Source organism: Gorilla gorilla, chromosome 16 (assembly GCF_029281585.2).
Source record: "Gorilla gorilla gorilla isolate KB3781 chromosome 16, NHGRI_mGorGor1-v2.1_pri, whole genome shotgun sequence".
NCBI lineage: Eukaryota > Metazoa > Chordata > Mammalia > Primates > Hominidae > Gorilla > Gorilla gorilla.
The window spans coordinates 16,171,091-16,196,503 of NC_073240.2; the positions used below are offsets into that span (position 1 = coordinate 16,171,091).

Consider the following 25,413-nt stretch of genomic DNA (forward strand, 5'->3'; position numbering starts at 1 on the left):
AAATGACATACACATGTATTATTTAATCTCATGGATATATCTGATTCTGTGGTCACATTTCCCAAGGCCAGATAAATGACTGTAGCCAGGCAGATGTAGGGCTAGGTGTAAAAAGAGGTATTCCCACAGATTATATAGTTGCTGTGTAGAGAAAACTCTCTCTGTTTTTCCTCTAGTCTCACACCACAAAGATCAATCAGCAACACAGAAGACTTCTGTGACCAAATGTGTGGGTTTTTTCCTCCATACATACACCAAGGAGCAGACACCAGCTGAGTGTCCTCTAATTCAGTTGTGACACTACACTGTCTACCTGGAGATAGTGTCGGGTCTCACAGGTCAGTCCCCAAGACTGCCCACCCTCAAACTACCAGCCACAAGTCCAGGCCTCTGAACTTCTGACCTGCTGGCTTCGAGTTGGGTTCTCATGACCCCCTCTTTGGGTTTGATTAATTTGTTGGAGTGGCTCACAGATCTCAGGGAAACACTTGCATTTCCTGGTGTTTTATAAAGGATATTGCAAAGGGTATAGATGGAGGACACTTAGAGCAATTCATGGGGGAAGGGAGCAGAGCTTCCATGCCATCCCTGGGTGGGCCACCCTACAGGAACATCCATGTGTTCAACTACCCAGAAGCTCACTGAACCCTGTCCTCCTGGATTTTCATGGAAGTTTCATGATATCAGCATCCCTCCCTCCAGGGTATAGGGTGGGACTCTCTCCTGAGATGGTCTTAAGACCCACAACCAGACAGGCAGGAACATAAAAATGAAAAAAGGCCATGAGAAGGTGAGAGGCCTGCTCCTGAGGCCTAATACAGCCAATATTATAATAAAAGACTGTAACAAGTGCTAGGGGAGTTATAAGCCAGGAACTGTGGATGAAAACCAATATACATCATAACATCACAGTTGCTGAGAAAATATTCATGGAAAATAGACCTAAATTGATACTGCCTATTGACATAATTTACTTTATTGATCTTTTCCTTCACCATTTTAATAAATAGCTCAGACAATAATGAGTCCCATTCAAAGATAATAATAGAAAAGATACCAGCATTGTGCCTGTGTAACAAATATTTCATGTTAGAGAAAAGCAAAAAAGACAATATAATATTAAAAGACAGAAAAAAATTACATGCCACATTGACTATCATTGAATCACAAAGTGAATACAAATTCTTAATGCATTGTTTCATTAAATCAAACTCCCCTTGCCGCACCAATACAACTCCTCTGATGTAAGTGACCTAAAAAGACATAAATAGGTTTTAAAGCAGATATAAGATAAATGCAATATATGTAGTGTGAGCTTAGGGAAAGATAAAAGGGAAAATATCTTTTATCTGAGAAATATATACCACACGAGAAACAGCAAAAATGAAGAACAGATATTTTCAAAATTTACTCGAATGGTGTATAACAGTATACACCATTGTAAATTGTAGAACAATTGTAAATTGTTCTACAATTTACAGTGTAGAACAATATTTATATTGTTCTAGGTATTACAAAATTTATAGTTGTTTGGGTAGAACAATATTTATAGTTGTCTGAAGACAGACAAAGCTGACCTAACATGTTAACATGTATATTTTATCCAGTTTTCCAATTTTGTTTTTATTGCTGGAAGGTTAGTTTGGTCAGAGTTATTTCACCATAACAGCAAGTATAATTTTCCAAACTCACACCCCTTACTTTTTGTATCTTATTTTTTATCCTTTTATTACATATTTTATAATATTATATATTCCATACTGAATTATACAGTAAATAAAAAATAAAATATGAACACAACAATTTATAGAAACGGTGAGGTTTTTTTAATTGAAGCAGAAGTTCATGACTTGAAAATAGAATGATGCAGTAAAGAAATAAACTCAAGAACTCATTTTATGGAAAAAGGGAAAACAATTAGCAACATTAAAATAATTAATCAGAACCTCAATCCAGATTAAGAAGGAATAGAGAACAAATATTAAACTTGGAAGGCAATGAAAATATAATCACAGATATTGATCAAGTTATTAGATAAGATCATTTTCTTAATTTTACACAAATATATTGGGAACCCTGGATTATACGATATTTCCATATGAAAATATAAGTGACCAAAATGACAAGAGTTATAAAATCTCAGTATCTTCTTAATGCAGAAAAAGATGTCGAAGATATAAAATTCTGAACATTCTCCTCTCAACAAACAGACAAATCAGCAAGCACGAACATTTTCAAGAAGAAATGTATCAAGACATGAAAGTACTGATAACTCAATGCTATTTAAAGTTTTCCTCTTCTAATTCTAGCTATGACAAGTTAATTTGTATCAGGCCATCCCACCTGGCAAGAACAATTATGAAAGCTGGATAAAATTAATTAAAAATAAGTAGCTATTTAAAGGCTTCTGATAGCAATCAAAGCATCCAGAACTTGAGTGTGTAAGCTCCAGAAAGAAGAGAAACACATTGAAGTGATTTCAACATTCTCCGCAGCCTTTCATTTGGATACATTTGCTGAGCAGATAGCTAAGAAGAAAATGGTAGCTCAGAGATTTTAGAAATCTGGTAGGCCTGCATAGACAACAATTGGAATTCATGACTATCATTGTGGCCAGGGTTTGGTAAAGGGCCAGTAGAAACAATGTAATTTCATTTTGTTTTCCCTTCACAGCATTTTCTGATTCTTTAGTTGCAGAAGGTAAGCAACTAAGAAGCTTAGCATAAAATGGAGCTACCCGACTAAAAGGAAGTTAAGCAGACCTCTCAGCAAAAGGATAGACAAAATTGAAGGTCAGCAAGGAACAGAGGACCTAGAAATCTCCTTAGGCATTGGGACCCCTAAAAAGCTAATCCCTAGCTGAAAAGGCAAACTAGAAATTCACCAGCTGCCAGAAAGACTGAAATCTAGCCTCAAGGCATTTCAGTCTGATTGGACCAAGAGGATCTACCTCTAAGCCAGAAGAAAACTACAATTTCTATGGAGGAAGAGCCCATCTAAAGACTTTTTCTCTTAGGTCAATGTCTGGCTTTTGATCATAAATAACCAGGCGTATCCGTCAGCTGGGCTAAATGATGCATGCAGACACATGCGCGTGCGCGCACAAACAGAGCGAGAGTGACAGTGAGAGGGAGAGGAGAAATCTGTAGCTTTAAATGTTTCCATGTACAGAAAATAAAAATACTTCCAAATATATTTATGAATAAATATTGTATTTATACTAAACTTGACCAAAGCTGAACACATGTGTTCTCTTCCCATCCCTTTCCCTTCGTCTCTCTCATATACACTACGCACAATAAAATACAGGCCTATTCCACTAATAAATATTCCAGTATATATTCTAAAGCTGTACTTTACAGTTAAAAGTTGCAATCCCATTAAAATCATACTTCATAATCAAGTAGTGCTCATGTTAGTAAGCAAGAATGGATGACTATTAGGAAATAGTTTACTATAATTTATCATGTTAATAGAAAAACAATAATCTCCAGAAACTTCAACATATATTACCAATTAAATAATATTAATAGAATAGTATTATAATGAGATAGATGTAATTTAACCCAAAATTCAGAATTTATGTGATGGTGTTTGGGTACAGGGTCTTTGGGAAGTAACAAGGTTTAGATGACGTCATAAGGGCAGGATTCTCATGATGGAATTAGTTCCCTTATAACATAGACACCAGAGAGCTTGCTCTCTTTCCCTGCAATGTGAGGACAGAGTGAGAGAACTTGACTGTCTGCAAGAGAACACTCACCAGATAGCAAACATTGGCAGATCCTGATCTTGGACTTTCCAGCCTCCAGATGTGTAAGAAAATACATTTCTGTTTAAACCACTCCGTCTGTGGTATTTTGTGATGGCAGTTTGAGCAGACTAAGACAAATAATGACAGCATTCATGATTGTTCCCATCTACCAGTCACCAAAACAAGTTGTAACAAGATTAAAAAATAAATTCCCCCAAAACGTAAACTTAAAGCCTAAAAATTAGAATAAATAGTAAATAAAGATTAAAAATATAACTGGAGGCAATCAAAAATATATATATCCTAAGGAGATTGTTAAAGCTATATGAAAAATGTATGCTACAAATCTCATTGGAGCACTATTCATAAATCTAAATAATTGTAAATAATAACTGGGCTATGGTTATGTTGATTATGGTAAATCCATATATGTTAACATAATGTGGTAATTTGTAAATGTTTATAAAGCATTCTTGTATATTAGCAAAACAATTTGAAGTGTCAAATTCAAAATCCTGAATACAAAATTACATGTAATTACATGTAAGTATATAATTCCAAGTATGTTTGAAAAATTACATACCAAAATAATGGAAGTAAACGCAACAAACTATTCATAGTAGAATTTTATTTTACAGCAACTCAAAATAATGAAACAAATCCTCTGGCTTACAACTTTCAACTAGGTATTGTGATTTTCTTACTATTCCATTCAGCAGGATATAGGTAGCATGGTTGTATTCTCAGTTTGTCAGTGTTCTCCTGGCATCATTGTTAATAGTGTCCCTATCACTTTCACAAGTTTCCTAGTTTGCAGAATAAATTATATGGTTATCTGAGATATGGGAAACCTAATTTTCTTCCTTCTTCCCCAGTAATAATCTATACAATTCTGGACAACTCACCTATCCATAAAACAATTTGATCTGTACCTTAAAATAGATATATCTCTGCTAGTTAACTTCATAGAAATATTGTAAGGATTAATGAGGAGATGCTTGGAAAATACTTTGAGCACATCAGAGAAAAGTGCTATGATATTGCCACTAATAAATTTATTTACTAGCTTGCTGAGTAGAAAGTCAAGGGAAATCAAGATTTTGTGGGTATCAGCGACAAAACCAAATCAATCATCCATGTTCTGGCAGCCCATTTTATATAAGTTCCCCAGAGTTCAGTAGCTAGTGAACATAGAAATTCTCCAAAAATATATATATATATATGAACATAGAACTTCTCCATATATATATATATATACATATAATTAGAAAAATTAGAGACACATAGGCTAAATTTTGACTCTATATAGGCTATTCAGTTAGCAGTTATGAGTAAATGTATTGAACTTCTCTTTCTTAGTGAAAATATTGTGTTAGTTCAAGCACTGACCATATGGAATGTTTGGAAGTTGAACAAAGACTGTTCATTAAGTTTGAAAGGGCCAGATCTGAGCCAGCCAGCACTTTGTAACCTGGCAGTCAGGCCTCAAAATCTAGCCTATTATTTTAGTAGGCCAATTAGGTTTTTGAGAAACTCAGTGGAAAGGTGGCATCTTCACACATTTTCAGCACCTTATAAATTAGGTACTTTTGCCTGGTACTAAAATATCCTTCTTGAACTAAAAAATAAAAATCAATAAATCAATCTACTTCTCAGGCAACAAAGAAGCAGATGAAAGGCAACAACGGGGCAGATTAAACTTCTAGCAATGAATCCGAAATATACAGGAGCCTTAGTTTGATTAAGATGACAAAAAAACACCTGGAGGAAGGGCACTCAAGTCTGGCTCATGGTCTCTTTGTTCTTCCTAAAATCTACATCCCTTGCATCAACTACAGTACTATAGTCGATGATTTGAAGTTGAAGCATAATATCTTATTTTTTTCTGACATTGCAAGTATATAACAGATCACAAAGTTTTTTTTTTTCTTTTTTTTGAGACGGAGTCTCGCTCTGTCACACAGGCTGGAGTGCAGTGGCACGATCATCACTGCAAGCACGGCCTCCTGGCTTCACGCCATTCTCCTGCCTCAGCCTCCTGAGTAGCTGGGACTACAGGCGCCCACTACCACGCCCGGCTAATTTTTTCTATTTTTCAGTACAGACGGTGTTTCACCGTGTTAGCCAGGATGGTCGCGATCTCCTGACCTCCATCACAAAGTTGATTTTCTTTTCACTTGTCAAGTTCTTACACTGTCTATCTAAAGTTCATATCTTGACCTTTCATGTCTGTCTTCAATAACAAATCATCTCTCTTCCCACTCTCTGTCAATTTGATCTCTTTCTCTTTGCTTTGTTCTCAAGGAAAGAGAGGTGTATCTGTATTGTTTTCTTCTTTGTCCGAATTAAACAGCTGTTCTTGGAGAGTGGTGAGCAGTTCTTTATGCAAAGGAGAACTAGTTACTTAGTTTTGTACCATTTACAAAAAAAGTAAGAAAATGCTGAAAACCAGTATCTTAAAATATTCATTTTATTCAATTTTATTTTAATTGGGGCACAGATATAAGGGAATATTTTTAGTTGAATAAGGAATAAAAATATTTGGTTATAAATCCTCAAGAATATTTATATCTTAAAATTGTTTTTATATTTCTGTTTCTATGACATTCAAATGGGCAAAATTCTTTCTAGAATTTAGACAGATTTACAAATAATTGCATAAATATGTCTAGAAATTGAAAAATTAAAAGAAAAATACAACAATGAGAAAGTGTATTGAAATTGAAGAATACCCTAATTGTGAAAACCAAACTTTCATAATATTATTTTAATGTCTTCTGATTTGCATTTTGGGAATTCTTGCCTTCACTGTGTTTTTTTTCTTAGATTTTCTCTACATACTGTTCACAAAATTCAGTTAAAAACTATTTTAGAGATTGTCTAGCGAAAAGGCTGCATGCTCAGTCATTGACTGTTACTTACATTGGTACAATTAGGGGTATTAAATTTGAGTTCATTGGATTTATGCTTCTCCCCACACAGGCTGACTATTGGTAGCGGTTGCTGCTTGGAATACATATTGGCTTAATTAATCAGTACTATTTAGAATTCTGTGAGAATGCAAACTAATTATGAACTTTCCCTGATAAGAGACAATTTTGGCTCCTGATTATTTGCTTTTCCCTACATTTATATAACAGCAATCTCATGAAATCGAGCATTAGACCAGCATGTTATTGATTTGCACATTAGGCAATTTGCACCTCTGAATTGCTTTCCTTTCTGATATCCTCAGATGCAAAATCTTGAAAAAGAGCATGCAGTCAGACCTTTATTTGATTGTTTGATAATTGTTTTTCCTCTCTGTTTCCATTAGCATTATTTGTGGAAGATCATAGCAGTGGGAGTTCTTATCACAGAAGTCTTGTGACCTCTGTGTTTGGTAGCTATAGACTGCAATGAGTTTATCTCTTCATAGAGGAAATTGAGAAGAGATTACTGCTACCCACTACCCACACTCTGGTTTTCTTTATGAAGCTTCTGCATAAATCACAACTACATAGCTTCAATGATGGACCTAACTCTTGCTTGGAAGTGTGGCAGCAGAGTTGATGGTCATGGATTTAAGCTAGAGTCTCATCAGTAGTTTATTTACAGTAAACACTCTGGGGGTGACTTTTAGTGCTAGGTTCTGTGCTACACTCTGGTGTTGAAATATGTGTCAGCTATGGCCTCAGCTCTCAAGGCATTAGTTGTGTTTGTGTGTATTGTGTGTTTTGAGGGAGGTGTTAGGTTTTGGTTGAAAGAACAAGGAAGGGGAGCAAGATTTGAGGAGAAAACAAACATGCACACGTACATGGTTTCATTGAATAATCTGTACTTCTGAATTGTCAATGCATCCATCTGATTCAGTCATAATTAAATTAGAATCATCCTGAGCGCTGGTGGAAAACATTGAATATTTTTTTTCACACTGAAGCCAGAACTCTTGGGTACCATAACCCAGCAATATTGTTTGCTGGCTGTCATTTAAACTCACAAAACACCTCTGTTTTATCATCTATAATAAATACAGGTACAATATTCTGTTTTATATATGTAAATATCTTGCAAAATTATTGTGATGATGAAAAATGAAATGTAATACACACTGAATAATGCATAGTAGATGGTAAGCACTAAATAAATGGCTATGTAAGCACTGATTCCTCTCTTTGTTATCTTCATTATTACAATTTCTACATAGGTTTTATTTCAGGGATTTTTATAGTAATGACTTTGCTTATTTTATAAAAATACTTCATGCCAAAGAGTACAAAGAAAACAAAATAAATCACCCCAAATTTTTAGAAACAACCAATGTTAACAGTTGGTGGAATTCATTTGGCTGATTTTTTTTGTTTCTTCTTTGCACTTTTTGGTATTTTTCAAGTTTAAAAGGAATAAGTAGATACAATTATTATAATAGCTGTAAAATAGTTATATGTGTTTCAAATTTCATACTCCAAAAAGTTTGGATGTAGATGGAAGATATATAACTATATGTATAGTGAGAGAGAGAGAGCTAGCAGAATAGATAAAAAATAATTTTGTAATAAAAGAATACTATATCTGCTTTTTTAATTGGAAGTATTAAATTTATCTATGTGACTGCATTATTTCCTAAAAGGTCACATTTTTAAAAAAATTTTAAAAAACATTAGAAGATTGAGTCATTATAATTTATTTCTTAAATTTTAATTATATGTATATCTATGAATAATTTATGCCTAAACATATATATGTAATGTCAAACCTTAGGAAAATGTATACACCTTAAGGAATTATCACAAAACAAATACCTCCACAACTACCACTCAGAATAACATTTTTTTTTTGGCAAAATAGATTACTACTCCTTCATTTGTCTTCAAAGATACCCACTATTTGGAGTTTACTTTTCTTAATGTTTTGATATTTATATACCCACTCTGTGGTAGGCCAATAATGCCTCTGAAATGCATGTCCATGTCTTAATCCATGGAGCCTGACCTTATTTGAAGTAGGGCATTTGCAGATGTATTTAAGACATTTGATGCCGGGCACAGTGGCTCATGTCTGTAATCCCAGCACTTTGAAAGGCCGAGGCAGGTGGATTCACCTGAGGTCAGGAGTTCGAGACCAGCCTGGCCAACATGGTGAAAAGCCCGTATCTAACAGAAATACAAAAGTTGGCTGGGTGTGGTGGTGGCGGCGCCTGTAATCCCAGCTACTCGAGAGCCTGAGGCAGGGAGAATCACTTGAACACAGGAGGCGGAGGTTGCAGTAAGCCAAGATCGCGCCATTGCACTCCAGCCTGGGTGGCAGAGCAAGACTCTGTCTCAAACAAACAAACAAAAAAAAAAAAAAAAAGAAGAAGAAGAAACAAAAAAGAAATTTGAGAGGAGATCATCATGGGTTATCTGAGTGAGCCCTAAATGCCATCACAAGTGTCATTGTAAAAAGGAGACAGAGGGAGCAGAAGGCAATGGGACAATAGAAATGTAGAAGTTTGAAGATGCTGTGATGCTGGCTTTGAAAATAGAGGAAGGTCCACAGGATGGAAGAGGCCATGAATGGATTATCTTTTGAAGTCTCCATTGAGAATATAGCCCTTCTGCCATCTTGACTTTAGGTCAGTGAAACGAAATGTTGTACTTCTGGTCTCTCTAACTGAGAGAGAATAAATTTATCTTGTTTAAAATCACTAAGTTTGTGATAAGTTGTTACAACAGCCCCAGGAAACAAGTACACACTCATTTATTTTCTTTTATTGCTTAACATTATGCATTGTGAGTTTGACCTATGTTGTTACATGTAGTTCTAATTTGTTCATTTTCATTGCTGAATAATAGTCAATAGGCAATTATAAAAATTCATCTTTTTTTAAACAAATAATGCTGCTATGAACATCCTTGCTTGTGTCTTGTGGTATAAATATGTAAGTGGGTAGCTGTATCCATTTACTTTTTCTCCAACCGTCTATGAGAATTTCCCTTGTTCTCTATCTTCGTTTGTAATCGTTATTGTTAGTCTTTTAATGTTAGACAAACTAGTATGTGTAGAATGGTATGTCATTACAGTTTTAATTTAAATTTCTCTAACAAATAATGAGCCATTTTCATCAAGACGGTGAAGCAAGAGAGGCATCTAGGGTACACAATTTAGGGATGTGTTTAATCCCTTTCTTTTCTGTCCTTATTTGTGATGAATTATTTCTACTTTATCAGACAAAAAGTGTAATAGGTATACAGTTGATTTTTGCTTTTTGTGCGTTTGTTATAAGTCCAGTCACCTTACCAAACTGGCTTTTATTTCTAATTGTTTGTAGATAATTTTTGACATTTGTACATAGCCATGCCATCTCCAAAATAGCATTTACCTTTCCTTTTCAATATTTACAAATTTAACTTCTTTTAATTGCCTTATCCCACTAGCTGGGGCCACTATAAATCTTTTATACTTGTTTTGATGTCTATAGAAACTGTAGTGATGTCCTCTCCTTTATTAATTTCTCACAATGGTAATTTCTGGTCTCTCTTTCTGTCTCACTGTTTATCTTTCTGTCACTCTCTTCCCCTCTTTCTCCATGTGTATGTATGTGTGTGTGTGTGTGTGTCTATATAAAAGAATTTAAATATACGGATAGTCCTTGACTTAATGATGGTTTGACTTACAATTTTTCAACTTTACAATACTGCGAAACAATCACAATTTCAACATAATGTACCATATTCAATACATTACATGAGAGATTCAACACTTTCTGATAAAGTAGGCTTTCTGTTAGATAATTTTGCCCAACTGTAGGCTAATGTTAGTGCACTGAGCATGTTTAAGGTAGGCTAGGCTAAGCGATGATGTTTGGCAGGTTGGGTATATTGAATGCATTTTCTACTTATGATATTTTCAATTATATTGGGCTTATCAGGATGTAACCCTATCATAAGTTGAGGAACATCTGTACTACAATTATATAATTATAAAGAGATTCATTATTTTTTTCCAGGCAAAACTTTTTTTGTTGTTGATTTTTCTCTTATATGTCTGCTGTATTAGTCAGTTTTCAAATTACTGTAAATATAGTACCAGAGACTGGATAATTTATAAATAAAAATGATTTACTTGATTCACAGTTCTGCATGGCTGGGGAGGCCTCAGGAAACATACAACCATGACAGAAGGTAAAGGAGAAGCAAGGCACATCTTACATGGCAGCAGGAGAGAGAGCAGGAAAAACTGCCACTTTTTTTGCCGGCGGGGACAGAGTCTTGCTGTGTAGCCCAGACTGGAGTGCAGTGGTGTGATCTCAGCTCACTTCAACCTCCGCCTCCCAGGTTCAAGTGATTCCCCTGTCTCAGCCTCGTGAGTAGTTGAGATTACAGGCATGTGCCACTATACCCAGCTAATTTTTTTTTGTATTTTTAGTAGAGATGGAGTTTTGCCATGTTAGCCAGCTGGTTTTGAATTCCTGATCTGAAGTGATCCACCAACCTCAGCCTCCCTAAGTGCTGGGATTACAGGTGTGAGCCATTGCACTGGACAAAACTGCTACCTTTAAAACCATCAGATCTCATGACAACTCCCTCACTATCACGGGAATAGCATGGAGGAAACCACCCCCATGATCCAATTACCTCCCACCAAGTCCCTCCTTCAACACGTGGAGATTACAATTAGAGATGAGATTTGGGCAGGGACACAGTGCCAAACCATATCATCCTCATCTTTTTTTTCAATAATTTCTTCATCATATCTCATCATGTATTTATTTACATGTATTTTTAAATTGAGTTCTAGGCATTATATATGAAAAACTGAAAGTAATTTGAGGCCCTGGAAATGTTAACATTCTCTACAGAGGAATTACATTTGCTCTTTGCAGTAAGCTAAGGACACTAGCAGGTTACTTTAATGCATCCATAAGTGTACAGATAATCAGACACTAGTTTTATGTCCCTGAGTGGGCTGGTCTTTACCGAATGTAGTCTTTGCCCCCAACTCAAAGCCTGGAGGGTACTGTGCTCCAATTCTCCCCACCACATTCCCTTGCACACTGACACAGTTACATGCATTTGGCTGCCAAAAGTATTCCTTAGTTTTGCAATCTATTTTTTAACTTCCTAGAATCAGTAAAAATCTTGAGCTGAAAAGTGATGCTCAATGCCAAGCTCATCTCTTGGATCTGGGCTTTGCAATTTTCCATTGCTTTGTTAACACTTAGTGTCTCGAAGAAAATTTTGTTGTTGTTTTCCATGGGAGAGTTGATATCAATTATAAATCTGCAGTTACTGGTAGAAGTTCCTGTGGTTTCTATTTTGCCTTCAGATTTTACTTTTAGACTGCTCCAGTCTACATCTTTTTATAAGAGATCATGTGAGGACAGTTTTTTTTTTTAATTCTCTTCTGCAACCTCTGGAGTTTTGTAACTTGCATTATTCTTGTTTTACCAAAATTTATGCCTTTTATTCTATAGTCAGTTTTCTTTAGTTGCTTAATCTATGTGCTGTATTTATAAGACTTATTTTTCATCTGTCATTTCATAAAATGTCTCTATTTACTTTCTCCTTATTTTGGCTCATTCTTGGCTAGATTTTTGTGGTGATGTTACCTGAGATCTTTTATGTCTATTTGTTGCCTGAATGACCCTTTGGGTTTTACATAATTTTTTCAGCCATCCTTTTATTTTCTTAAGAATGTCCTGGTAACATGTTTCCCCTATAAATCTACATCCAAATCCTTCCTTAATTTAAGAAATCACTACATGATAGTGAACTTTTAGTTCTCTTTAATTCCAATTTGAGTTATCAATGTCAGTGCCAATTATTCTTATTCAAGATTGCATTGCCTGCACTCTTCACATATTATCTTATTTATAATGACTTGAATCATTTTTGTTTATTAACATACATAGCTACACTCCCCCCAGAGGAATAGGGAACTCACATATGCGAAAGAAAATCCACGGGAACACCTACAACACAATTTATCCATCATCCAGAATTACTGAGTAAAGGCTCTTGGAATAAGAGTTTTCAACACAAATAGAATATGAAAAACTATAATATGCATACAAAATGTGAGAGGACTTGGACATTTAAAAAAAAGGACTTCCAGTTGAAAACTAATGTGTAGACTGACTAACAGAAAAGATATAGGTGGAATTGATGAGCATAAAATTATTAAATAAAAACAAAAAAAGGAGTACATGATAAATATTTTCAAAGTATGATATCTGAGATAGCAGAGATCAGAATAACAAAAGCATCACTGAGATGCTGCAATAGGAAACCATGATACCTTCGTGGGCTGCCAAGGCAGCCTAAGCTATTTGTTGCTGCACTCAGTGTCCCCAGACACCTGTGTGGCTGTCACTGCCTCTGGTGTGTCCATTTTACTTCTCTTCTTCTGCCTGAGCTTCTGCTCTGAACTCTGTCTCTAACTTACAAGAAATCAAACTCACTGGATTCTGAGCTCTTCGGGGTCAAGGACTGTGTCAGTAGTTCATGTCTCTTTCTAGAGATCACAGCTGAATATCTGGCACAGAGCAGATACTCAGCCAATGCCAAATGATTCATTTGCCAGAAAGCTGAATTTCATCCATAATCCTAGTCAATGCAAATACATTCTGCCGGTGGGGTGTGTTTGTCCCCTGAAGGCATTTTCCCAGGCATTGTAAATACATACAGGCCATTTAGAAATTTGAATGTCAAAGAGTAAAGGAGCTTAGAAAGTAAACATTGGAGAAGTGTGGGAGGGTGGTATTATTTGCAAAACATTCCTGGGTCCTTGTGAGTTCTATACACCCTCGATGAGATGAGCACAGATTCTGGGCCAGGCCAGACACCCAGCTGGACCCAGGAGATACTGAGGTGAGTAAAGCCAAAATGCCTACCTTCAGCAGGAGTTAGGCAGTCACACCAAAGTGATAAAGGCACAAAACCCAGAGGCAGCAGAGGAGCAAGGACTACCTTGTTCCTGGACTGTGTGACCTCAGGGAGAGCTTTCAGAGGAGGACATCTGTGCAGGGCTTGGAAGGATGAACACAAATTTGCCTAGCAGAAAGGGAAGCCAAGGAAATCCTGATGGAGAACAGCTTGGCTGAGAGTGTGAGACACAGGATTGAGGGGCACAGGCATGGAACTGGAGGAGCAGAAAGAATGAGGGAGGATAAAGTTGGGAGGTCAGCGGAGGTCAGTCACAGAAGGTTTTGAATCCTGGTGAGGGAGAAGTGGGTGCTGCACAAGGGACATGGGCCTGGAGGAGATGCAGTTAGCTCTGAGTGAAGATGGAGCACGCCATCCACTAGGGAACCACAAGATGCAATAGAAATAAGAACCCCGAGAAGCCTGCACAAAGGATGAGGGGCCCAGGGGTAGCACCAAGAAGGTCCCTGTCAGAGGCCAGCTTTGAACGGAGACAGAAAAGACTCTTGAGGGCCTCAGCTGCTGCAAACCTCCTCAACAAACCATATTTTACCTTCAAATATTTGCTAAAGAATACTAACTACTGGAAGAGCAATGGTCCATTGATAATAATTATTCCCTCACTGTACGTTTTTTACAGTTCTCAAAATGCTCTCAGTCCAGTGTCTCATTGGAACCCCCATAAAATCCCATTTTATAAATAAGGAAATGAGGCCCTGTGATGTCACACCGAGGTTTACAGCAGTTCCAGGATAGAAAATAGGGAGCACTTTCATCTCAGCCTCAAAGTTCCTTTTCTGGGAGGGGGTCCTTGAGGCCATCCAGCAGCCCATAGTCCAAGTCTTCTTCTTCCTCCTTGGGCTTCTCCACACCTGTGTCCAAAGCTTCCTTCTCCTCCTTTGTTCTCAGGTACCACTACCGGTTGCTGGGCAGGGAGACCTCCTGCTGCTGCCCATCCTAGGGTGCATCCTCCAACATGGGTGTATTGTGGTTCAGCCAGGACCTACACCACCTGCAGCGCAGGGCTCCTGTGGTGGGCCTGAGGTCCCTCCCTATCAAATGGAGATGTGCTGGGGTTGCTGCCTTTGCTGAAGCCCATGTCCAGGTTATCTTTTTGGTGGCCAAGGGTACAGGCCCCTGGGGACAAGCCAGAGGGCTACAGGGGCAAAACCCAAGAGGATGAGGGGATCTCTGAGTCAGATCACCTGGATCCACATCCCAGAGACTAGCTGCAAGGCCTGGGGAAGACTGGTTCACCTCTCTGGGCGTCAGTTTCCTCCCCTGTAAAGTGGGAGGTATAACAGATTCACTCCTACAGTTGTCTCTGAGCTTTACAGCCGGTAATGTGTGCAAAGTACTTTGCACAATGCCTGGCACATGGTAGGTGATAATAAACAGGGTTACTATGATATCATCATCTGAGCTAGGTCACTCATGCACTTCTCCAATGCTTCAGGGTTCCCCTCCATCCCTCACAGGGTAGCAGCAAATGAAAGGGATGCCCTTGGCCTTGAGGAGCTCACATCTACTCATTTCCCAGGGGTCTCCATCCAGTGCCCACACATGCCTGGCATGCTGTAGGCACCTCATCCACATCTGGTGAAAGAGTGGAAAGCAGGTCATTGTCATGTATTGTTTGGCACAGAATCTGCGGTAGGGGACAGAGAAGTGAGTGACTGTAGTTGTGCCCACCAATTCCTGTCCCTGAACTTACAGGGATCAAGAGGCCTTAGCAAGTCTAGTGCCAGGGAGTGGGCACTGTGTGGTGGAGCAGGAGGCAGGTCTTAAGAAAGGCAGTGGGGTGAGGAGAGGAGCTCTGCCTTTGAGGTCTGGGAGATCCTCCACCAGGACCTCACCAAAGGCCCCGGGCAGGTCATCCCTCTTTCCAGAATCTCTCTATGCTCTTCTGTATAATGGGGCTAGCCTGGAAGAGATACTTGCACAACCATGTTCAGAGCAGCATCATCCACAATAACCAAAAGGTGGAAGCAACCCAAGTGTCCATGGATGGATGGACGGATCAACAAAATGCTGTCTATGCATACAGTGGAATAGTGTTCAGCCTTGAAAAGGAAGGAGAGTCTGACACCTGCTGCATCAAGAATGAACCTTGAGGACATTAGGCTGAGCAAAATAAGCCAGACCAAAAAGACAAATGCTGTATTATTCCACTTTTCCAAGGCACCTAGAGTAGTCAAATCCATAGAGACAGACAGGAGAATGGTGGCTACCAGGTCCTGGGGAGGGTGGTGATTGGGGAGTTGTTTTTAAATGAGTTACAGAATTGTAGTTTTAAAAGATGAAAAGCATTCTGGAAGTTGGTTGCACAACATTGCGAATGTATTTAATGCACTGAAATGTAAACTTAAACATAGTTAGACAGTAAATTTTAGTTTATTTTACCATAATTTTTATAATGGGGTAGTTATGCCTGTCTCCTTGTGTTGCTGTAGGATTTCATGAGATAACATATAAGGAACCACCCAGCATGTTGCCTGGCACATAGTAACTGCTCAATAAATCACAACTGGATGCTATAGAAGATAAAGTTACCTGAGTTCTCTGAGGCTTGCTCTCTTCAGCTGAAAATTCTCCCGAAATATATGAGATGAGACCCTACTGTATTATGCAGGGTTCATAAATAGCACTCCCCCTTTTCCCTTCCCACAGAGTGCAGTGAATAGAAGACACTTCTCTGCACCCCAAATGCTCCATGCTGATTGCGAGAAGGAAATGCTGGATGGAGGGGTTCCTGGAACTACTGTGAGGGGTGAGCTTTCCCCAGATGTCTAGAAATGAGGCAGGGGCCCGACATCTTCCACCCCCACTAAGGTTACCTTGCAGTTCCCAGCTGGCTCCATACTTCCTAGAAACTGCCACTTTTCTGCCTCCATTACCTCATAGCCCAGTCAGCACTATCATCATCATCACAATGATCGCCATCACCATCCTTACAATCACCAACACTATCATCGTCACCATCACCATTCTTACCGTCGCCATTCTCACCATCATCAACACCAGCATCTTCACCATAACTATCACTATCGTTATCACCACCTTCACCATCACCGTCCTCATCATAATAATTATTGTCACCCTCCCCATCCTCATAATCATCATCATTATCATCATTACCATCACTATCATCATCACTATCACCATTCTCACCATCATCATCCTCATCATCATCACCATTATCCTCACCATAAATATCACTATTATCATCACCACCTTCGCCATCACCATCCTTATCATCACCATCACAATCACCACCATCACCATTCTCACCATCACCATGTTCACCTTTACCACTCTCACCATCATCATCACCTTCATCATCCTCAACATAACTATCACTTCATTATCACCTCCACCTTCACCATCACCATCCTCACCATCATCATCACCACCATCACAATGATCCTTGCTACATGGAACCATGAATTCTGGGTATGAGGGCTCTTGGGTCAGGGCATCTAACACATCTTGTCGGATAGAAACCCAGCCCCTCAGGGTCTCACAGTTGGTGAAGTAACTGATTCTTGTGAGGTCATGTTCCTCTGAGTGATGTGGGATGTCACAAGACCAATAAATATGGGCTGAAGCCCATGGCATCACTTCGTTTTTTGTAAAATAAGCTCCATCATCAGTAGTAATTGTATGATAGCAGAGAATAAGAACTCAGCAAATGTAAATAATCTGATGCTATGAGAAGCATATGAAGTGGAGTCCATATTCCGATATGCGTCTATTCCAGTGAGGGCGATTCTTTACCACTTCCATGAAGGAAGGGAAAAAATATTATTACAGCATTACCAGAAATCTGTCTGGTCTAGGCAAGGTAGTTCCTCTTTCCAGGGTCTCAGCATTGCTCATTGCTGGCAGTCAGGGCACTCATCTGGGCAGTAGGCAGCACTGCTGCAGGGAAGTTCATGTTATTGGAAACATGTAGCATCTTCTCCTGCTACCATCGCCACATTGTCCATGAACCCACTGGGCAAATGATGAGGAATCTGGGAAAAGTTCTCATAACCAGAATATAATCATCCACATCAGGATATCAGCATTCACCCAACACTACGGTCCAATCAACAGATGCTATAATCTCATCCAAATTTTCTCAGGTGTGCCCTAAATACATTTTTTTGAACTTCGTAATCCAGGATCCAATCCAGGATTTCCCATTGCATTAATTGTCATGTCTCTTAAGCTCCTTCTACTTCAAACAGTTCCTCTGTTTCACCCTATTTTTCATAAACTTAAGAGTTTTAAAGAGCATAAGCATTTATGAAGGATGTGTTCACCTTTTTCCATTTGATGTGTTTCCAACATCCAGACTTAGGTCATGTATCTTTCACAAGAAAACCGCAGAAATAATGCTGTGGTCTTCCTAGGACATCACAGCAGGAGGCACATGATCAAGTTTGTGCCAGATTTCTCCACCACAAAGTCATCATTCTTCCAATTGTAATTGATAAGTATTTCATATGAAGACATTAATTACACATACACGAGTGTATATTTATATGTAAAATACATACAAAATATTATTTCAATGTCTAACCAACATAAAAGTTATTAATTAGATATGTTTAATTTTATTTCCTACTAAGTTTTCAAAATCTGGTGTGTGTTTTACCCTGACAGCACATCTCGGTCCAGCCTAGCCACATTTCAAATGCTCAATATTCACATGGCTGTGGCTACCATATTTGTCAGGGCAGCACTAAAGCATTAAAGAGCTTCTTCCTTGGAGAAGTTCTAAGCTTTCAAAATGTTTGGCAAATACATTTTATAAAATTCTTCAGAATCCATAAATAGGCAGTTACACATTTAGTAAGCCATAGAATCCAACATGACATTAACAATGAATCCCTCGAAAAAAAGAAGGTAGGTAAAATGTTCTTCAGACCAAATGGACAAGTCAATTATGATTACCTAACATGCCCATTATTATTTATTAACATCCTTCATTAATACCCCCAAACCGCATCAACAGGTAAATGAATAAATGCATTGAGGCCTATCTGAACAATGTCCCAATTCCTTACCATTCTTACTTCTTTTGCAAGCAGAAAGACTCAGTATTACCAAAGACTATTCAGATAGTTTGTTCTTATGCCAGTAGTTGTAATTTCCTGGAGGTCTATGTGATATCAATTATGTACTTCAATACCTCTCACAAGTACTTTTCCTGTTTGGCCATTTTCTGCAGTATATCCATGCTCCCATTTTCTCTATTCTTTTATTTCTATCCTAGACTTTTCTTTCATCCTATAATTCTTTATCCTAAAAATATTAATTTAAGGATAACATCACAAAATAGTGTATTTCTTCAGATGATACTCCAGATTGATACTTAATATACGGAAATGACTATCATGGACATAACTCACAACATGTGAAATGTATGGCTCATTCTACTGACATTATAAAGGAAAGTTAATGACAACTGAATTTCTAGTCATTTTCCACCCAACCAGTTGCTTATAAAATGGCAAGGAATTGTAGGTATGCACACAGTGGCTATTTTTTGGTGGGGTGTTCAGCAATTGTCCTCTTGAGAGCCCCCCTTTTCTTTGAGGACCATTTCAATGAGCACCAACTGGGCCTGACCCAACCTACCAGCCCCAGCCCTAGAGGTGATCATGATGCCCAGCTCTGGCAAAAGACTCTACCCTTGGATCATAGCAACTGTTTCAGTACTTTTTTTTTGGAATCATCAGGAAGGACTCTTGCTTTTTCTACCACTGTGGTCTGTGAGGACAAAGTAAAGTGGGTTATCTGTAGCACTATCTCTTGCTACAGACAGAGAAGAGAGTCATCTTCAGAAGGAAAAAGTGAGGCTAAAACAAAAGGAAAAGTGTCAAGAGAAAGAAGGAGAACATTTCTTGATGATTTTATGTAAGCCTCTGGGTCCAGCTATGCATGACAGAGACTTGGGTTAAAGCTCTGTCACTTACAGGATCATTGACTTAAATATAAAATAAAGTATTAAAAGCTATGAACTTTTAGATGAAAATACAGAAAAAAAATCTTTGTAATATTCAATTAATCAAAAATGTCTTAGATGAATCCCCAAAAACCAAATGCACAAGAACAATTAATAAATTGGACCCCATCGAAATTAAGAGCATCTGCTATTTGAAAGATAGTGTTATGAGAACAAAAAAGAAAACTCAAGGGGAAAATACTGGCAAGTCTTATATCTAATAAGGGATTTGAATCCAGAGTATATAAAGAAACTATTAAAATTTAATAATGAGAAAATAAGCAAAGAAAAAAACAAAAAAGGAAGAAGCAAAAAAAAAATGTGAACATACACTCTACCAAATATATACAGATGGCATGTAAGTACATAGATACTACATATTATTATGCATTATGGAACCACAATAAAATACTATTGTACACACATGAAAATGTCTAAAATTTTAAAAGAAGGCCCATACAAAGTGTTGGCAAGAGTGTGGAATTCTTATATACTGCTGATAAAAATATAAAATGGTACAACCATTTTGGCAAACATTTTGACAGTCTCTTAAAACTAAACCTAAACCTATTAGCTATTACACTCCTAATATTTACTCAAAGTTAGAAGAACTTATGTACATGAATGTTCATTGCAAATGTATTTGTATAAGTCCAAAACCGGAAGCAATGCAAAAACCCATCAACAGGGAAATGGATATATAAATTGTGGCCGATCTGCACAATAGAATACTACTCAGTAATAAAATTAATGACCTATTGATGCCTGCAATATAGCTGAATCTCAAAATAATTATGCTGTGTGAAAGTTGCCAGACCCCTCCAAAAAAGGGTCCCCACTACACTTCATTTATATAAATGTATAGACAAGGCAAACTATTTTATAGTGACAGATTGGTGATTGCCAGGGAGGGTGGTAAGGTAGGAAGATACAGAAAGTTTGGGATTATGAAAGGGCAAGGGGAAACTTTTATGAGTGCTGGATATGTTCATTGTTTTTATTTTGGTGATGGATTTGCAAGTACATATAAAAAATAACACACAATGGAAGTAGAAACAGTATTTTTGTTTCTTTCTTAAAAAAGCACAATTTACTTACTATTGGGATGTGTTTGACTGCTGGGCACACAGCACAACTTTTCAAATCTTAAAATCGGACTGGATCTCACCCACTGGACCTTATTCCTATTCCACACTGACTTTAGCACAATACCTCCTTTCATCGCGGTAATTAACAACATCCACCCTAAAGGTAAACAAATGCACTTCTAACTAACTACTTTTGAAACTATGAACTGCCTCAGGCTAGTAGTTCTTAAGGTCTCCAGCAAATGTTGCTTTGTTTCCCTCAAAAATATACAGCCTGGGCAACATGGCAAAACCCCATCTCTACTAAAATTACAAAACTTAGCCAGGCATGGTGGTGCATGCCTGTTGTCCCAGCTACTCAGGGAGGCAGAGGCTGCCGTGAGCCTAGACCTCACCACTCCACTCCAGCCTGGGGGACAGAGTGAGACCCCCATCTCAGATACACACACACACATACACAGACTCACACGCTATCCGCTGGTGCCTGTCAGTTAAACACAGCATCTCAGGGCACCTTAGCACACAGTGTGAGAGCTGTGGTTCTAAACACTTCAATTAGAAGTGAAACATCTCTGGCTGGATTTTTAGAATATTTACTTTTTAATGTTTTATATTATATTTATTTTTTATGTTTTAATTAATTTATCTGAATACAAGAATCCAGACATTTGGAAGTAAAACAATGGAAAACATGCCTGCAAACACTAATCAGCACAAAGCTCATGTTGCTATCTTATTATTGACAGTTTAGACTTAAGCCAAGAAGTATTGCTAAGATAAAAAAGATATTACGATGTCAGTCACTAGAAAAGTATGCCAATTTTAAATATGTATAAATATAAAATATCCCTTCAAATTATTTACTAAAGAAACTGATATAACTAAAAGAAAAATGGACTAATCTACAATATAGGTTTTAACATACCTTTCAATTACTGATGGAACCAACAGAAAAAAATACATAAGAGAAAGGGAGATTTGATGAACATAATGAACAAACTTGACATAAACTGACATATACAAAATGCGACACTCAACAACTACTGAATACACATCCTTTTCCAGTGCACCTATCATATTTACCAACATAGATTATATGTTGGAATTTAAAGGGAATCATCACAGAGTATTCAGTCGTGGGATTTTGCCTAAATTTGTCTGGCCTTCAACAGGGTTCAAATACAGTTACATTCTTATTTCATCTAAAGAGTCCTATCCTTTTTTTTTTGGAAATTTTACCGCAACAATCTAAATTTGTATAACAACTGAACCCAGCCCTTGGAACTTGAAGTTTATTCTAGCCAAAGGCAGATTAAACTGTCTAAGTAGTAATGTCCTTCAAATTGTTGTCCCCTGCTCCAGTAATGGAGTATAGCTCCAAGAAGCTAACAGACTATTTGTCTTTCATAGTATACATTCTGTGTTATATCAAAACACGGTATAAAGCCTTGAAATCAGCAGCAGAGAGAAAATGAGATCAACAACCATCTAGCTGTGATCTCACTACTTAGTAATTACGCTTTTAGCTGACTCCTTTACTTGATTCCTAACTGCTTATTTCTGGCAGGGTAACACTAATCTCTGACCAAGCTGACCTTTTAAGAAGTGAACAGAATGAAAAGGCTCTACCACTAGTGATCAGTTTAACAAGCTGCAACACTAGTCACTGGCTGCAACTCATATTGTGGGATTTAAGAGCTCAGAATTAACATGGAAATACTATTGACTCCAAAAGAAACCCAGAAATCTCTGGGACTCCAGCAAAGATAAAAAGGGTCCTCTCAATAGTCACCACTCACACTTTGCTTTGTTTTGGTAACTATTTTATTACATATGGAGAATATCAAAAAAGTATGTCTTTTCCTCATTGTGAATGTGAACCCTAAAATGGTAAGGCTCTTGCAGGTTGAAACCCCCAGGCTCTCACTGGCCCTTCAACAGAAGGCAGTGAAGTCACCTGCAAGAGTGATTCACCCAAGAACTTCCAGGCTGGACAAGTTGAGACTCAGTTCTTGCAGTTCCCAAATTCACAGTTCTCTTGGGACATGGTTATTTATGGAGCTCCTGAAGATGAGAAATTCCACCCAGGAAATTCTGTTTATAAAAGATTATTCACATCTAATTATCTCAGGAGACATTAACACAGCAATGTTGAAAATTTTCCATTAGTTGTTAATCCACGGAGAAAAACTGAAGGATTATTTTTTAAAATATGAAAAGCTTCATATAATACAAATTATACTCCCACATGTGATTCAATTTCTAGTCACTAATGCCAGAGAAGTTAATAGTTACGAATTGCCAGTGTTAAAAAAAATAAATCATTCATCATTGGAGAAGTGCAGAAGGTTTAAAACAGATAAGAATTAGTTTTTGGCTTTGAGGCGTCTTATGCTTTCCAGAAGGTTTTGCTCTTTTTTTTATTTTTGCTCATGGCTTTCTCTCTCTCTCTCTTTCTTTCTGATTTCAGTTTCTTTTGATTTCTCCTGCTTAGAAATGGTAGAGAACTTTGGATGTGGAACGTGGAGGAGGAGGAACACGAAGTGAGAGTCTGCACTTGGGGTGGTCAGCACTGCGGATGCCCAGCAAAGGCACTGCCTGGTCCACATCCCGGAGGGGTCTCTGCGCCCCAGTTGGCATCGCAGCTGATGGTGAAACTTTTGGTGTGGCAGAAGAGTGTCCACAAACTTTGGAAGGTATCCGCTGCCTCCTCCATAGCCGTGTATCACTGCCGAGGGCGGTCATCTCTAGGATTGGAACGTCCTGCTCATGGGCCAGGGCTGGCTGGCTGGAGCCACTTGCGCGGTGCAGCCCTGGCTGAGGTTCAGGCGGCCCCGGTGTCGCAAGCTGCTGTGAGTGATGCCTCCTTGGAGCCGGAGGGGTCCCAGGAAGGCTGCAGACCAGGGCTGACCAGCGCGCAGCATGGTGGGCGGCCGCGATGGAAGGTGACGGGGTTCGCAGCGCCAGGGGACCCAGCAGAGCCCGAGCCCGGGCATCCCGCATCTCCAGCAGCACCGCGGGTAGGCCAGGCGCTGGTGACGTGGCGGCCAGTGCACAAGACCCACGACCCAGTCCCAGAGGCCAGCCCATCGTCAGCTAACTTCAGGAACCCCAGGCCAGCTTGAGGCCCCAGGCCCCACGGGCAAGACAAAGGGCAGAGGGTCCGCAGGCGGGCCGAGAGCAGGCAGTTCAGGCCTGGCTCCACCGCTGCGGAGCTCGCAGGGTGCAGCAGGCACCAGGCAGCGACCAGGGCTTCCAGAGGAGGCTGGGCACCCCTGCAAAGGCTCCTGCCCGGCGTCCAGCCTATCCGCGGGGATTCCACGTGCACCCCCTCCTCATTGTCCTTGTCTAGGGCCGTGGCAAGGTCCTCACTCCCATGGCGTGACTCCGGGGGCGCAGGAGCCTGGGCTGAGCAGGTGGAGTACGATGAGCATCGCCAAGAACCCAGCGAGAGTGGCACCCCAGGGCAGCACAGGAGGCCGCATTTAACGTGTCAATCATCTCAAAGATTTTATGGCATCTTCTTTTTTTTGACATCTTATAATATCTATAATGTCTATTATATCTTATGATATAATTATTAAAACCACTTCATTGTGATTATTATGATTATTTTTATACCAACACTTCTTCAATTATTAATATTCCCAGTTGCTAGAGAAAAATGAAAACGACTAGTTTTGAAAGCCTTACTTCGGCCAATGGAAGCACATTCCAGCATGTCGCCAACGCAATCCACTTTCCACCACTTTCACAAGAAACGTTACTGCACAATTATACTATCCTACCCTTATACTATCCTACCCTTATATACTTTTTGTGTGTATGTGTGTACTTGTATGCATGTATGTTACATATGATATATATACATATATATGTATATATATGTATATATAAAGTATGCCAGAGATGAACAAATATTAGAAAATTAAATGCACACAGGTCATGTCAGTGCTATGTATAATGTGATGTACTAAGTATAGATGTTCAACAGTGTGGGATCTAGGCTGGAACAAGACTCCTAGTCTTAAGCAATTCTTTCTAGGTTCAGTCTCTGGAAATAATGCCTTGTATCAAATGTGTGAGAAAATTAATGGGTTATAAAGACTATTCTATGTCAACTATAACATTTCATTTGGGGATTTCTGTCCCTTATAATATCTACCTCATTTTGGATGGATTCCTTGAAGCCTGCTTTATTTTTCTCTTCCTTTCTACACATCGCTGCTCAGAGTGATGAATGGAGTTGTATTTTGAATAAAATAGCTCAGCATCCTTTTGTGAGCAAGGAGCATGATGGTACTTAGGCCTACCACTTCTCGTTATGGTGGTTACAGTTATAGTGGGGCTGGGGTATTTACCTGGAGCCTGGACGTCCACTGGGACATGATACCCACTGGGATTTTTTTGTGTCAACCTGGTCTCTGATGTCCACCTGGGGATTGGGTATCCACCTAAGGCCTAATATTTACCTGAAGCCAGATGTAAACCTGAGGCCTGATGTCTATCTGTGGCCTTATGTTCACCTGGGGACTGATGCACATCTGAAGCATAGGTATTCACCTGGGGCCTGATATCCACCTGTAGTATGGGTGTCAACCTTAGGGCTGTTGTTCAGCTGGCGTCCACTGTCTACCTGGGGCCTGGTGTACACATGGGGCCTGGACATCCACCTGAGACTTGATGTTTAAT

The 25,413-nt window shown here is 38.8% G+C and overlaps 1 pseudogene; it reads left to right on the forward strand.

The window, feature by feature from the left end:
* Positions 1-13,528: 13,528 nt before the first annotated feature.
* LOC134757352 (protein FAM182A-like) lies at positions 13,529-25,028 on the forward strand (annotated as a pseudogene).
* Positions 25,029-25,413: the final 385 nt, after the last annotated feature.